This window comes from Equus caballus, chromosome X (assembly GCF_041296265.1).
Source record: "Equus caballus isolate H_3958 breed thoroughbred chromosome X, TB-T2T, whole genome shotgun sequence".
NCBI classification, from domain to species: domain Eukaryota; kingdom Metazoa; phylum Chordata; class Mammalia; order Perissodactyla; family Equidae; genus Equus; species Equus caballus.
In genome coordinates, this window is record NC_091715.1 from 46,087,070 (window position 1) to 46,103,726 (window position 16,657).

A 16,657-nucleotide genomic window follows, 5' to 3' on the forward strand; every position below is an offset into this window, starting at 1 on the left:
TCTGGTAGAGCCCTAAAAAGAGCTATTGATAAGAGATGAGACAAGGAAGGGTTCCCATTGTACCTCAAAAACTGAGGATCTCTGCCCTGAGCCTCAACTTTTCCCATCTCCACTCCTATTCTAGTTCCTATTATCAACAGCAATTTCTCAAAGGTAGAACATATGGAGTCTTTAACTATTACCACACCAATACCACACTTACCTTTTTTGCCACCTGGGTACTGCTTTTACGCCAAGAGCAACTTTTCTATAGACACAAGCTGTGGTATAAGAAAAGGGGTAATAGACTATATTTATAGTCAAAAGACCTGGGTTCTAGTGCACTGCTGGGTCATGCCACTGAGAGATAAAAGGCAAGTCACTTAACCTCTTTTTTTTTTTTTTTTTTAAAGATTTTATTATTTCCTTTTTCTCCCCAACACCCCCCCGGTACATAGTTGTATATTCTTCGTTGTGGATTCTTCTAGTTGTGGTATGTGGGACGCTGCCTCAGCGTGGTTTGATGAGCAGTGCCATGTCCGCGCCCAGGATTCGAACCAACAAAACACTGGGCCGCCTGCAGCGGAGTGCGTGAACTTAACCACTTGGCCACGGGGCCAGCCCCTCACTTAACCTCTTTAAACCTCAATTTCCTCATATGAAAATCTGGGATAATATCATCTATCTCATTGACTTGTACCTACCCTTTTTTGGAAATTCCTATGGCACCCTTTATGTGTCTCTAACACTGTGTTTTCCAAGTTATATTGAAATGAGCTATGTATATCTTTCCCACCAGAACTTGAGCTGCTCAATGGCAGAGATTGTGCCTCATCCATCTCTGTAGCCCCAAATACTTAGCATTATGGCCTGGCATGTAGCAGGTCTTCAAGAAATGTGGTCCAACTAAACAAAACACTTTTAATGAACAAAAAGGCATTGAGAATAGTTAAGAACAAGTTTTCACTTCATTTTGCCAGCACCTGACTGATACAACACAAATTAAACTGTAAGAATCTTTCCCCAAGAATGTGGAATCTCTCCCGTCAAACTTCACTCCTTTACTGCTGTTGTACCTCCCCATCTTGACCTTTCTCTAGATGTGTAATTATTAATATTTTTGGCTCATGACTCCATTAGTTGATCTGATAAAAGCCATGGATTCTCTACATAGTTAAATGTACACATATACCAAATATTTTCCAGGGGATTTGTACATTTCATGAGATTTGTAACTCCCTAAAGCCCATCCATGGATTCCAGGTTAAGAATCCCCGCTTAAGAAGAAATATGTACTCACCTGGGGAAAATGAGGAAGCCTTGCATCTCATACTGCTGTGGGTCTGAGGGTAGCTCATGTGCAGAGGACTATGCATGCCTTGATGGACCAGGAAGGCCATGCTGTCCTGCTAAGCAAGTGCCAGGAAAAGGTCAATGCTCTTCATGCTCCTGCTTTGGCCTTAAAACCAGAGGATAGGCCTATGTGATCCCAGAGGATCAGCAAAGCCAGAAAGCACTTGTAAAGGGCTTTCAAAAGTTGGCAGAGGAACCTAGCAGGTCCCATGTTATGCTCAGAAGATTACGATATGAGGAAAGTTTTGGTCTCCTTCTCCAACCTGAGTTTGACTCTGAGTCTGACTCTGACTTGAGTTCATAAAACATCCATGTCCCTCTGAGGACTAGAATCAGGAAATTTGTTTCTGTTTCAGCTGACCCAAGTTTCAACAAGGAAGTAGTATCATTCATAACTAACTGTTAACCAACAAGAAAAAGACAAAGGTAGACCAAGAAATGCCCAACAGAAAGACAGAGGTGCAGACACATGCACTCATACAACACACATACATTTAAAAAAAGGAAAAGGTTACCTCAAGAATTTCACCCATGATTCAGAACAATTAATCCCATCCTCTTTCTGTACACAAGATTAATATCAAATTTAAATGAAGATAACTCCCAATCATACACTATATAATCTACCCAGCATAAGGCCAAATTTTTCACCAAGAGTAAACTCTTTTTTTAAAATGTCATTAAAAAGTTAAATTGATTTCTGATAAGCTATGGGCATCCTCTTCAATTTAGTTGAAAGGAAATATAAAAGCAACAGAAACAAAAGTGAGTTGTCCGAATGGGACAATGTTTGCTGACATGCACAAGTAAAATTTTCTAACCCATCCCAGTGGCACAAATCTCCAGAAAAGCTTGTGGTTCTTTTTTGAAATTTTCTCCAACAACTTCACCTTTAATGTAGCTAACTCTTCTTTCTAGGCATCAGTATGTACTCAACGAATTCTGTCCAGATCTAGAAATATTTTTCTAGAAAGGAGGAAGCATGGAAATATATGCCAAACCAGAGAGCAACATTTCTTCATGCTTCATACACTTACACCTCACTAGTGTGGAAAAACTGGATGACAACCAGTCTAGGTCAATGGTGACTGAATCAGCTGCTGTTTTTTAAGAAATATAGCTTGATTACCTTCGAATATATACAGAAACTAGAATGCAGAATTTTCTAACAGAGATAATGGCTATAAGGAATATAGAAGAAAGACATATAATTCATTGTGACTATATTAAATGGAATATTTTATGGACTATTTTTAATGGAACATTGGATGCTTGAGATTTGTTAGTTACATTCACTAGTTCATGGTATGTATTTCCCCTGAAATCTTGTTTATACTCACACTGTTTGTTTACATGGTAGGCCATTTCTTTAAAGGTAATTCATGGCTTGCAAACTTAAATTTCTAGAGGGACAAAGCAGGTAGTATACATGAGTAAAGCAGGCAAGAATAAGAGAAACAATATGATAAAATGGCGAGGGACACATGGCCTCATTGTCAGGGGATAATATGGAGAGAGAAAATCACACGCACATGCCCTATCTAAACTGGGCAGCCACTTCTCAGCTTGAGCCAATTGTTACCATGAAGAAATGTGATCTCTTTATTGCCAAATTTTCAAGAGCAACCCGAATTTCTTAGTTTTGCATGAAATCCTCAGAATTTAAAATGTTGCAAACTAATCTTTTTAAAGACTAATGAGTTAAACAAAGCAAGGATTAAACAAAGTCATAGACCTTGGCTATTGTCAGCATCTGAAGCTAAAGTGACCTTGGAAATAAATGTTGCCCTCTTAGAGTTAAGCTAATGAATTCACCACATATTCAGTGAGATGAATCATCTGCAGAAGTCACTTTGAAAAATCAGGATGGCTCCTTGGTCAAAGCAGGAAGGATAAGGTTTGGAAATCTAATCAAACTTTAACATAATTGAAGGAAAGTATGGGCCGACCAACGGTATTAATAAAGCTGGGGGAAAAATTGTGTTAGTAGAAATGAATAGTCTATATTACATCTAAAAAGGGGTAGGAATTTGGCAGCATTTCTTTTGTGCTGTCCAAGAGTGCTGGAAGACACATATACTCTGGTCACTGGAGAGGTAGAGTCTTCTCTGAGCCGGGGATCATGCACTAGGTTTTGTCCATGGCCATAATGAAACATCCGGCAAAGCTATCCAGTTTCCTCTGTTCTAATTCCCTCATCTCTGAGCAAGTTTCTGATCACTCATTTGGTATACCAGGCACCCCAATACTGGGAAAGGCTGTGTCCTATTTATATAACACAAAAATTGCAAAATTTAAGTCCTCATTTGAATTAATAATTGGGAATTTGGGTTTTGTGGGATAATTTATCATGTGGGTGAGTGAATGAAGTCCATCTGGGCCTACAAAGCTGAGGACCAAACTCTGAATAGTGACTCAGTCCAGTTGCTCTCTGGTATTTCTTTGTGATCTTCCTCCACATAAGGAAAGTTATAGCCCAGCTCCTGCTGGAATCATCATGAATTCCAAATTGGTAGAGTTAATTAGATTTTGATGTGTTTTAACTCCTAAGTCAGCATATGCAAGTACAATTATCCTACCAGAGTGGGGAAAGAGATAGTCTCTCATCCACCTGAACCCTTAAGAGAAAGAAGCTTGTTTCTCATTGATTCAATCAATTGAGCAATTAATAAGCATTCTTGGAGAGTCTATCCTGTGTGATGCCCTGTGTTAGACACTAAGGGCAGCCATTTATTTATTTGTTCAGAAAACACTATTGAGTGCCTGCTCTAGGCCACTTTTCTAGGTTCCAGGGATACAGTGATGACTAAGACCAGTCTCTGGCTTCAAGTAGCTCACAGTTACTGGAGGAGACATACATTGTAACAGATAACAGGAACACAATGCAAAAAAAAGTAACAGTTTCAGTCTTATCTTACCAGATCTCTTCATAATATTTTATAGGATTTATAATTCTACATATTTTGATTAAATATATCAAACAAGAAAGATGAATGTAGAAAATAAGGTAACAGACATCCAGGGACACACCTACCCAACTATACCACATGTGTCTGGAAATTATCTTGTCTTGGTTTCCATTATAACATACTTCCCTGTATCTCTTAGAACTCAACCATTTTTTTCTGTTTCTTTTATTCACTCATTCTTTCATTTATTATTTATTCACACACCTATTCCACTTCCACTACCGGTTGCCTTAAATGTAAGCTTTCTTCAAGGTTCCATCCTCAGCTCATTGCTCTTCTTGAACTACAAATCATCCTTGGAAGTGTTCATCCACTTGCACACATTTAATGACCATGAATTAGCTCAGGTATGCCACTAATGTTTATGGCACTTTTATGAGAATATGAAGAAGGTATCTCCTCTTGGTGGACCCACTCTTGTGGGCACAGTGCTTAGCTAGTGAACAGCAACATTGTGCTAAGTTTTTAAAATCACATCTTTCCCTAAGCAGACTTAGTCTTATGTTGGGGTGGACAGCTTAATTAGCAGCATGTAGACTGAATTTTAGTCTCAAGTGAGCCCCTAAAACAGGAAGCTTCTATAGTACACAACCTGCACAACTATATGTGATTCTGTATTTGATAATGATTCACAAATTCTTATCTCCAGCACTCATTTCTCCTATGAGATATAGACTAAGATATCAAACTTCCTATTGGACATTTCTGCCTGGACATACCACAAGTATCTTAAATTCAACATGTCCAGAACTGAACCTTCCAACTCGTCCTGTTTCTCCTCTCAGTTGGTGGGTTAATCATCACTTTAGGAATGCCAAGCCATGGAAGCATTTCCAACTTTTTTGTTTCTCCTACCCCAGTATCCAAGCACTAAACCACCCTGTTTTGACTTCCCAAATATTTCTCTATTTCTACTATTGTTATCTTGATTTAGAACTTCATAATCCTTCACCTGCACTACTACATTAGCCTTCTAACTTGGAACCCAGCTTCCAGGCTTCTTCTTCTTCTTCCCCAACTATAGCCCCCCAAAATATTTTTTTCATTCTGCTACCAGAATAAGGCAAATAAACCCTGTCACTTCTTCTTCTTTTTTTTTTTTTTTTACAAAATTCTGCAACGGCTGCCCATTACTTTGTAGATAAAGTTCAAACTTTTTAGCATGACATACTATCCTCATTTATACTTCTGTTGCTTTTCACTTTCCATTCATTACTTCCAAGTTTATACTCCAGCAATACTGAATGGCTTGCACTTACATGAACACAGTGTGCTCTACCATGCCTTATAACTCATTTTTTCCTGGAACGCCCTTTCCCTCATTCTTCACCTGGCTACCTCCTGCTTTTCCTTCATGGCTCATCTCAAGCATCATTCTGCTTTATGAAGTTTTCCCTGATTACACCCTTAGCACACCTTCAAGCAAATGTGCTGTACTGAAATCATCTATTTGCCATATTCTACTCTTGACTCTAAACCCTTCAAAGGAAGAGGCTGGGAATAGAAGTATTGTTGGAAGTCTTCTAAGAGGAGGTGATACTTGAGCTAAGTCTTAAAGGATGATGAGTTACTGGATGGATGGATTAGTGGGGGGAGGGTGTTAGGGTTGGTAAGGCCAAACATTTTAGGCAGAGAGAATAGTATAAGCAAAGGAAAGAAGCAGAGCTTATGAATGGACTTCCCTTGGGAAGAATTCAGGCTGCAGATGTGTTTTATTTGGTCTTCACAGACTTTTTTAAAAAATTGAATTAGTTGACAATGTGAAAAAAAATCAAGAGATTTCACATATAAATTAGATTTCTCGCTTTTCTTGAATAACTAGAAGATCTGGAGACACTAGACCAGTAATTCCACATAACAACAACTGGCTGAAGGGAAGTAGTGGCTGCCATATTTAGAGGAGCATTTTAGTACTCGAGTTTGTCACTGTCTCCACCTCTTCCACTTGCTTATAGTTGGCCTGCTTTCCTCATATATGTTACTCACTTTACCACTGTAGAATTTTGAGTTTGTGAACTTTTGCATAGAATTGTAAAGGAGTATGACAGATTTGGGAAATTGTAATTAAGTCAGCATGGCATGTAAAAGAGGAAAACACATTTTCCCAGGCCTTTTAGAACCTTAATTGGAGCATAAGACAAAAACAAATGAAGAACTAATTTTAAGTATTAAAATTATTGGTATATGGTAGTATTCTAAACCACTAGTCTTCAAAATATTAAAAAGCAATGCATATACAAAAATTAACTCAAAAGAGATTAAAGACTTGAATGTAAGACCTGAAACCATAAAACTCCTAGAAGAAAACATAGGCAGTACACTCTTTGTCATTGGTCTTAGCAGTATCTTTTGGAATACGTCTCCTCAAGCAAGGGAAACAAAAAGAAAAAATAAATGGGACCACATTAAACTAAAAACTTTCTATACAGTAAAGGAAACAATCAACAAAAGGCAACCCACCAATTGGGAGAAGATATTTGCAAATTATATATCATATGAGGGGTTAATTTCCAAAATATATAAAGAATGCATACAACTCAACAACAAAAAGACAAACAACCCGATCAAAAAATGGGCAGAGGGCCTGAACAACACTTTTCCAAAGAAGATGTAGAAATGTTGAACAGGCACATGAAAAGATGCTCAACATGACTAATTGTTAGGGAAATGCATTCAAAACCACAATGAGATATCTCCTCACAGCCATCAGAATGGCTACTGTTAACAAGAAAAGAAATAACAAGTGTTGGAGAGGATGTGGGGAAAAGGGAACCCTCATACATTGTTTGTGGGAATGCAAACTGGTACAGCCACTATGGAAAACAGTATGGAGTCTTCTAAAAAAATTAAGAATAGAACTACCATATGATCCAGCTATTCCACTTCTGGATATTTATCCAAAGAACACAAAAACACTAATTCAAAAAGATATATGCATCTCTATATTCATTGCAGCATTAGTCACAATAGCCAAGACTTGGAAACAACTTAAGTGTCCATAAACAGATGAATGGATAAAGAAGATGTGGTATATATATATATACAATGGAATACTACTCAGCCACAAAAAGACAAAATTGTGCCATTTGTGACAACATGGATGGACCTTGAGGGTATCATGCCAAGTGAAATAAGACATACAGAAAAAGATAAATACAATCTGATTTGACTCATAGTTGGAAGGTAAACAAACAACAGATTGATATAAAGAACAGATTGGTGGTTATCAAAGGGGAAGGGAGTGGGGGGAGGGACAAAGGGGTAAAGCGGCTCATATTCTGGCGATGGATGGAAACTAGAGTTTAGTGGTGAACATGATACAGTCTATACAGAAGCCAAAATACAATGATGTGCAATGAAATTTATATAATGTTATAAATCAATGTTATCAATTAAAAAATGAAGAAGAAAAAGAAAGCAGTGGAACTTTTTCATGTGAAATCTACAAAAATCCTAGTTCTAGTTAACATCAATTCTCCACTGCAGTGTTTGCTCTTGCCCTCCCACATTCTATTCTCCACAAAGCAATAAAAGTGATCAAGCCACCCTTCTACTCGAAATTCTTCAATAACTTCCCATTCTCCTCAGAGTAGATTCCTATGTATTTACTAGTTGTGTATGCATGTATGCATTATATGTATTATACCATCCAAGCCTTATTGGGCTATAAGTTCCATATGGCAGGGTCCATATCTATTTTCTTCATCTTTGTATCTCTGGCATCATTAGAACACTTGACATGCAGTAGACAGTCAATGTGTATTTGCTGAAGAACGGAACTAACCAAAGCAAGAAGAGAGGGGAAACTAAGGAAGATGGAGAATAGTTCCAAAAGGATGTTGAAAATCAGGCCAAAAGGTTTGTTTTATAGGTAATGATGAGCTGTTGAAAGTTTAGGAATAAGAAAGCAGTATCTTCAAAGCAATATTTTAGCAAGATTAAGGTGACATCAGGCTTTTAGAACAGATAACACCTTCTTGTCGATCCTTATACTCATTTTCTTTCCAACTAAAATGTTTCTTTATGCTTCAACAGTCCTGGGAAATTCCAAGTGAGATTATTTGAAACCTGAAATGGACATCTCTCTATTTGCTATGGCCCAAGATTTGAGCCTTCGACCAAGAGCTGATTTACACTTCTCATTTTCCAGTTCTATATTCACTTTAACAATGGAAATCAATATTTTAAAAATTATTTTATTGAGGTCACATTGGTTTATAACATTGTATAAATTTCAGGTGTAAATCATTATATTTCAGCTATGGTATAGACTGTATAATGTTCACCATGAAAAGCCAAGTTTCCATCCGTCACCAGCGTATGTACCCCTTTACCCCTTTTGCTCTTCTCCCTACCCCTCATGTAACCACTAATCTGTTCTTCTTAGCCATGTGTTTATCTTCCACTTGTCAGATATATGATTTGCGAATATTTTCTCCCAGTTGGTGGATTGTCTTTTTGTTTTGTTGATGGTTTCCTTTGCCTTGCAGAAGGTCTTTAGTCTGATGTAGTCCCATTTGCTTATTTTTGCCTTCATTTCTCTTCCCTGAGGAGACATCGTATTTGAAAAATGCTGCTACAACCAATGTCAACGAGCATACTACCCACATTTTCTTTGAAGAGTTTTATGGCTTCATGTCTTACATTCAATTATTTATTCCATTTTGAATTAATTTTCCTACATAGTGTAAGATAATGGTTTACCTTCATTCTTTTGCAATTGACAGTCCAGTTTTCCAAACACCATTTATTGAAGAGACTGTCCTTTATCCACTGTACGTTCTTGGTTCCTTTTTTGAAGATTAGCTGGTCATAGATGTGTGGTTTTATTTCTGGCCACTCAATTCTGTTCCATTCATCTGTGTGTCTGTTTTTTATTTTTAATAAGTACCATGCTATGTTCCTTAATATAGTTTTGTAGTATATTTTTAATTCAGGGAATGTGATACCTCCAGCTTTGTTCTTTTTTCACAGTAATACTTTGGCTACATGGGGTCTTTTGTCATTCCATATACATTTTAGGATGTTTTGTTCTTTTTCCGTGAAGAATGTCCATGGGATTCTGATTGAGATTGCATTGAATCTGTAGATTGCTTTAGATAATGTGGACATTAATATTATGTTTATTCTTCAATCCAATGAGCACAGAATATCTTTACATTTCTTTACATCTTCTTCAGTTTCTTTCAATAATGTCTTATAGTTTTCAAGGTATAGGTCTTTCATCTCCTGGGTTAAATTTATTCCTAGGTATTTTATTGTTTGTTGTGATTGGAAATGGGATTTTATTCTTGAGTTCTCTTTCTGCTAGTTCACTGTTAGTGTATAGAAATGCAACTTATTTTTCCATGTTGATTTTGTACCCTGCAAATTTACTATATTTTCTAATTATTTCTAATGGTTTTTTGGTGGATTATTTAGAGTTTTCTATATATAGACTCATGTCATCTGCTAATAGTGACAGTTTCACTTCTTCCTTTCCAATTTGGATCCTTTTTATTTCCTTTTCTTGCCTGATTGCTCTGCCTAGGACTTCCAATACTTTGTTGAATAAGAGTGGCAAGAGTGGGCATCCTTGTCTTTTTCCTGTTCTTAGAGGAATAGCTTCCATTATTTTTACCATTGAGCATGATATTGGTTGTGGGTTTGTCATCTATGTCCCTTATTATGTTGAGGTACTTTCCTTCTATAATCATTTCATTGAGAGTTTTTTTAGTCATAAATGGATGTTGGATCTTGTCAAATGCTTTCTCTGCATCTATTGAGATGATTATGTGAGTTTTATTCTCCATTTTATTAATGAGGTGCATCACATTGATTTTTTTGCAGATGAGGAAACATCTCTGCATCCCTGGGATAAATCCCACTAGATTCTGGTGTATGATCCATTTAATGTATTACTGTATTCAATTTACTAATATTTTTGAAGGTTTTTTCATCTATGTTCATCAGCAATATTGGCCTATAATTTTTGTTTTTGGGTTGTTCTTTTCTGGTTTTGGTATCAGGGAAATGTTGGCCTCACAAAATGAGTTAGGAACCATCCCATACTCTTCAATTTTTTGGAAGAGTTTGAGAAGGACAGGTACTAAGTTTTTGAATGTTTGGTACAATTCACCAGAGGAGCTGTCTTTTCCTGGACTTTATTGTGGGTAGTTTTTTGATTACTGCTTCAATCTCTTTACTTGCGATTGGTCTATTAAGATCCCTTATTTTTTCTTGATTCAGTTTTGGGAGGTTGTATGAGTCTAGGAATTGATCCATTTCTTCTAGGTTATCTAGTTTGTTGGAGTATAGCTTTTCATAGTATTCTCTTATAATCCTTTGTATTTCTGATGTGTCCATTGTAATTTCTCCTCTTTCACTTCTGATTTTAATAGCTTGAGCCTTCTCTCTTTTTTCATAACTCTAGCAAAAGGTTTGTCAATTTTCTGTATGTTTCAAAGAATAGCTCTTAGTTTCATTGATTTTTTTTCTATTGTTTTTTAAATCTCTATTTCATTTATTTCTGCTCTGATTTTATTATTTCCTTCCTTCTGCTGACTTTGGGCTTTTTTGTCCTTCTTTTTCTAGTTCTTTTAGGTATAGTGTTAGATTCTTTATTTGAAATTTTTCTTGTTTCTTCCGTTTGGCACGTATTGCTATAAATTTCCCTCAGTACTGCTTTTGTTGCAGCAGAAGTTTCAGTAGGTTATGTTTTCATTTTCATTTTTCTCCAGATACTTCTTGATTTCTCCTTTGATTTCTCCATTGATCCAATAATTGGGCAGTAGCATGTTGTTTAGTCTCCACATATTTGTCACTTTTCCAGCATTCTTGTAGTTGATTCTAGTTTCATACAATTGTGGTCAGAAAAGATGCTTGACATGGCTTCAATCTTCTTAAATTTATTGAGGCTTGTTGTTTCCCAACATATGGTCTATCTTTGAGAATGTTACTTGTGCACTTGAGAAGAATGTGTATTCTGCTGCTTTGGGATAGAATGTTCTATATATACTAATTAAGTCCATCCGGTCTAGTGTTTCATTTAAGGCTAATGTTTCCTTTTTGATTTTCTGCCAGGATGATCTATCCACTGATGTAAGTGGGGTGTTAAAGTCCCCTACAATTATTGTGTTGCTGTCAATTTCTCCCTTTCGGTCTGTTTATAGTTGCTTTATATACTTTGGTCTTCCTGTGTTAGGTGTGTATATATGTTGATGAGTGTTATGTCTTCTGAGTGGAATGTCCCATTTATCATTATAAAATGTCCATCTTGGTCTCTTGTTATCTTTTTTGGCTTGAAGTCTATTTTGTCTGATATATGTATGGCTACATCTACTTTCTTTTGGTTGCCATTTGCATGGAGTATCATTTTCCATCTGTTTATTTTAAGCCTATGTTTGTCTTTAGAACCAAGATAGGTCTCTGGGGGCAGCATATTTTTAGGTCTTTTTTAAAAAATCCATGCAGCCACTCTGTGTCTTTGGATTGGAGAATTCAATCCATTTTCATTTAGAGTGATTATTGATATATGAGGGCTTAATATTGCCATTTTATCTTTTGTTTTCTTGTTGTTCTATATTTCTATTATTTGTTTTCCTTGTATTTATGTCTGCCATTTCAGTTTGTGGTTTTCTGTGATTTTTTTCTCAGCTCCCTTTTTATTTATGATTTGTCACTCTACTGAGTTTTTATTGTGTGATTACCATGATGTTTGCGTAAAAGATATCATAGATGAGATAGTCTTTTTCCTGCTGATAGCATCTTATCTTGATTAGCCTATGTAGCTTCTGTCTTTTTCCTCCTCTTCTTCTATGTTTTTGTTGCTACAAATTATCTTTTTTTTGTATTGTGAGTTTGTGAGCAAATTAAAGTGGTTATAGTTATTTTTATGCTTTTGTTCCCTTTGGCCTTTGCATTAGATTTAAGTGTTTAATAACTTATTCTGATATAGAGCTGCAATTTTCTGATTCTATTTATCACCTTGCTCAAAACTTTCTAAACCTTTGCCTTTCCTCCTCCCAGGTAGGAGGGCTCCTTTCAACATTTCTTATAAGGCAGGTCTAGTAATGATGGACTCTCTCAGCTTTTGTTTGTCTGGAAAGCTTTTTTCTTCTGTCATATCTAAGGAAAACTTTGCTGGATAGAGTATTGTTGGCTGATAGTTTATCATTTAATATGTTAAATATGTCATTCCACTCTTTCTTACCCTGTAAAGTTTCCGCTGAGAAATCCACTGATAGCCTAAGGCGGGTTCCTATGTAAGTTATTTTTTTCTCTCTGGCTGCCCTTAATATTCTTTGTTTCTCATTGGCTTTTAACACTTTTAATATTAAATGCCTTGGGCAATGTCTTTTTGCATTGAGATAATTGGGAGTTCTATTTGCTTTATGGACTTGTGTATCCAGTTCTTTCTCCAGAATTAGAAGTTCTCAGCTATTATTTCTTAGAATAAGCTCTCTGCTCCTTTCTCCCTCTCTTCTACCTCTGGGATATTATTATCCTTATGTTGCTTTTCCTAATTGAGTCAGATATTTTTCATAGAATTTCTTCATTGTTAAAAATAATTTTAGTTCTCTCTCCTCTGCCATCTGAATCATTTCCTGAGTTATGTCTTTGAGTTAATTCTCTCCTCCATATGGTCTACTCTATTTTGAATACTTTTTACTTTATTTTTCATCTCATTATTAGTGTTATTCAGCTCCAGAATTTCTGTTTGGTTTTTTTTTCTTTTTGGAGTTTCAATCTCTTTGGTGAAGTACTCCTTGTATTCATTAATTTTATCCCTGAGCTCATTGAACCGTCTTTCTGAGTTTTCTTGTAACTCACTGAGATTCTTCATGACACTTATTTTGAATTCTCTGTCGTTCAATTGTAATTTTCTGTGATTTCCAGTTTGGTTTCTGGAGAGTTGTCATTCTCTTTCTGTTGAGTTGTTACTGTAGTTCTTCATGGTACTTGATGAGTTGATCTTCTACTGATGGTTTGTGGTAGTTACCACATTTCTTATTTGGGTAAGGCTTTGTTTACTTTGATTCTGAGCTGTTTCTTGTTGTATTTGAGAGCCTGCACTTTCCACCCTCCACTTCCTCTGAGAGCGGTGTCATCAGTGACTTCCTTGTGCCGCTTGTGCCTCTGAGGTTGCTGGTGCCTTGCTGCTTATGTTGTTGCTGTAGTCTCAGGTGTCACCATTAGGTCACTAGGCTGCAAGCACTACTACTTCTGGGGTCACCTTGGTCTTGTGTTTGCCAACTAGCTCCCTGCAGGCTCACCATGGTCTTGGATGATACTGCCCCATGCACTACCTTTGCTACTGCTCCCAGGTTGTTGAGAGTGCTACCAGCACTTTTGCAAGGGGCATTGGGTTCACAGGCGTCGCTGTCACTGCCAGAAGCTTGGGGTCTTCTATGCAATTCCTGATGCTAGTAAGAGCCAGTCTTGGGTGTGCTGCCACTGGGGGCCAGGTCACATGTTCTTCTGTGGTTCCTAAAGTCTCAGGTTTCAGGTGCCATGTGCCACCACTTGGGGATGGGCAGGAAGGAAGCCATGAATATTGCTGCACGTCCTGCAGATTCTGGCCACTAATGCAAACTCATGTGGTTTTTAAAACCTCCAGTCATGCTACTCCACTCCTGATGGGGAAATCTGTGTTTGGATGCTATCTCTACTGCTGGAAATATGGGTACCACTGCCAGGGGAGGCAAATGCTGCTGGGCCACCTGCTCTGCTCTGTGTCCTGAATTCTCAGGATGTGTGCACCACATTGCACTGCTGGGGGGAACAGGTGCTAAGCTATGAGTGCCATGCTTGCCCCTGCAGTCTGGTTACTGGTGCATATGCCAGTGTGAGGATCCTCATTTTGGATCACCACTGCCACATTCCAGTGTGAGTATCCATGTTTGGGATCACTGCCACCATGTGCTGGTTTGAGGATCTGCATTTTGGACTGCCACCACTAGAGGAGGGGGAACTGCATGTTCCCCTATTTCCACTGCCTCCCAGAGGTCCGGTCCACCACCTTCATATTTATAGATGTGTGGCTTTCTCAGGCATTCCAGTGTGCTTTGCAGAGGGCTCCTTTCTGGGTCAATGGATGTCCAACTGGTCGCAAGTTAGAGGGGAGAGACAAAGGGACCAATTCACTCTGCCGTGATCCTGATGTCACTTAGAAATAGATATTAAAATGAGAAGTGACATTAATTATTGCCCCTACCCCAAAATTGTCATATGTATTTGATTTGGAATGTAACATAGAACTCATAAGAAGCTTAAATCTCCTGAGTAAAATGTGAGTCACAGAAAAGAACTCTGCCACTTTTTTCTTTGGGCACATATATTTGTATACATTTGAAGAAAGATATGGAAGAATACATACTGAATTTTTTTGAGCATTAAACTGATGATGGATAGCTAAGGAAGGAAAAGGTGAGCTGGTTAGGAAAATAAGCTTTTCAAATTTCTTGGATGCGGTCTTCTTTGAAGGACAGTTGAAGGCAGGAATTGACTAGACAGGGTAATTCTTTACCTAATGAAGGACCTTCGCAAGTTACCAATTTGCTTCACAGGAGAAACATTATAAAAGGATACAGAATAGTGCTTGATATACTAAGTACTTAACAAATCTTAGCAATTATTATAATGATGTTGATGGTGATGATGATAATGATTTTCTGTATCAATGAGGCTTGTGTGGTTCTTTCTTTGAGTTTTAGCATTGTCATTTATGCTGTAACGTTTTCTTCCTTTATCAATGTCAGCTTTTCAGTGCTTAGTTAGGACATATTGAATATTTAGTTTTTGGTATTTTATAACCCAGATCTCTTCGTTTGTATATTAGTATTTCAGGGATCTCAGTTTGAATTAAAACCACCTGAGGGACTGTCCCTGCCTACAAGAAAGTCCACAGGGAACTGGTGGGTCCATGTAGGTAGGGTGTGTGGGACCTCTGCAGCATGGAGAGTGGGTTTGTCTTGGTGGCACATGCATGCAGATTGGGCCTGTGTGGGCCTGTGGGTGATGGGGCATGTTGGCCTCAGACTCATGCCTCTAGCCATCAAAATGGTCACACAGGGAATCTGCACTGCCTTCCAACACCTGAAAAGATTGTGCACTTCCACGTCTGGGGCCAGCCCCTCCAGTCTGTGCTCCTGAGAAAGCTGAAAACAGCCTCATACCATAGGGAGCCTTGCTATATGCCTGCAAGAATTGTACAATCCTGAGCCTAGCAACCACCCATGTGGGGGGCCAGACTCACTTAACAGCAAAACAGAAGCAGGTGTGTGCTATTAGACTTTGCAGCCTGCTGTGCCAGGGATTGCCCCACCCAATAAAGTGATGAAAGTGACTGTAGCAGCTGAACATGGTTGATCCTTACAACCAACCAGCCCAGGGGCCAGCCTAGCATAGCTGTGTTCCTGCAGCAAGAACAAGCCTACCATGACAGAAGGGTACATGTAGCCCACACAGTGAACACTCCTTGAACATCTGGAAAAGGTGAGGATAGGGAAGCACATTGCTGGGACCCTTAAGTAATCTCTTACATAAAGCCACATCTCCAAGATTGGGAGACATAGCTGATCTACCTAATACATAGATATAAACACAGAGATGTAGACAAAATGAGGAGGCAAAAGAATATGTTCCAAACAAGGGAAGAAGACAAATACTCAGAAAAAGAACTAAATGAAATGAGATAAACAATCTACCTGATAAAGAGTACAACCAGTCATAAGGATGCTTACTGATCTTGGGAGAAGAACAGATGAACACAGTGAGAACTTCAACAAAGAATTGCAAAATATAAAAAAGAACCAATCAGAACTGAAGAATACCATAATGGAAATGAAAAATTCACTAGAGGGAATCAACACCAGAGTAGATGAAACAGAACATATCAGTTATCTGGATAAAAAAGTAGAGTAAATCACCCAAGTTGAATAGAAAAAATAAAAAAGAATTAATAAGAACAAGGACCCTCTATGGGATCTCTGGGACAACATCAAACATTCTAACATCCACTTTATAGGTGTCCCAGAAGGAGAAGAGAGAGACAAAGGGGCAGAGAACCTATTTGAAGAAATACATGAAAACTTCCTTAACCTGGGGAAGGAAACAGATATCCAGGTACAAGAAGCACAGAGAGCACCAAACAAGATGAACCCAAAGAGGCCCACACCAAGACACATTAAAATTAGAATGTCAAGAATTAAAGATAAAGAGAGAATCTTAAAAGCTGCAAGAGAAAGGCAACAACTTACATACAAAGGCAGCCCCATAAGGCTATCAGCTGATTTCTCAGCAGAAACCTCATAGGCTAGAAGGGAGTGGCATGATATATTCAAAGCATTGAAAGGAAAAAACCTACAGCAGAGAAT